The following is a 468-nucleotide window of genomic DNA, read 5'->3' on the forward strand; positions in this document are numbered from 1 at the left end:
GGCCTCAGGCAACCCACAGACTGACGGGCTGATGCACCGACTGCTTGGAGACTTTACCTGCTTGCAGCCCAGCCCTGCTCAGCAGCCCAGGAGTGGCCAGCCTGGCCCCGCCCCTAGGGTGGCGCTCTCCCCACCAAGGGCGCAAGGACTTGAGTCAGTGCCTGCAGCCGGTTGCTGGGTACTCGCCGGACTGTAAACAGAGGAGACGGAGACCAGCTGCCTGGATGGAGCAAGAAAGAGAGAAGAAGCAGGTTGGAGGAAATGGAGAGTCGTGAGAAAGAACCAAGATTTGATGAATGCTCACTTTGCACCAACAGGATCCTAATCCTTGTGGCTTAGAAGAGTTGGGTAACTTGATCACCGTAACTCAGCCAGAAGAGGCCAGAAAGGAAGGGAGGGCTGTGATGAGAACCCCTAAGATCTAACTTTATTCTCACCAGGCCACCTCCGCGTATCACCTTCAGACAT

Source organism: Talpa occidentalis, unplaced genomic scaffold, assembly GCF_014898055.3.
Source record: "Talpa occidentalis isolate TD23 unplaced genomic scaffold, MPIMG_talOcc4v2.1, whole genome shotgun sequence".
NCBI classification, from domain to species: domain Eukaryota; kingdom Metazoa; phylum Chordata; class Mammalia; order Eulipotyphla; family Talpidae; genus Talpa; species Talpa occidentalis.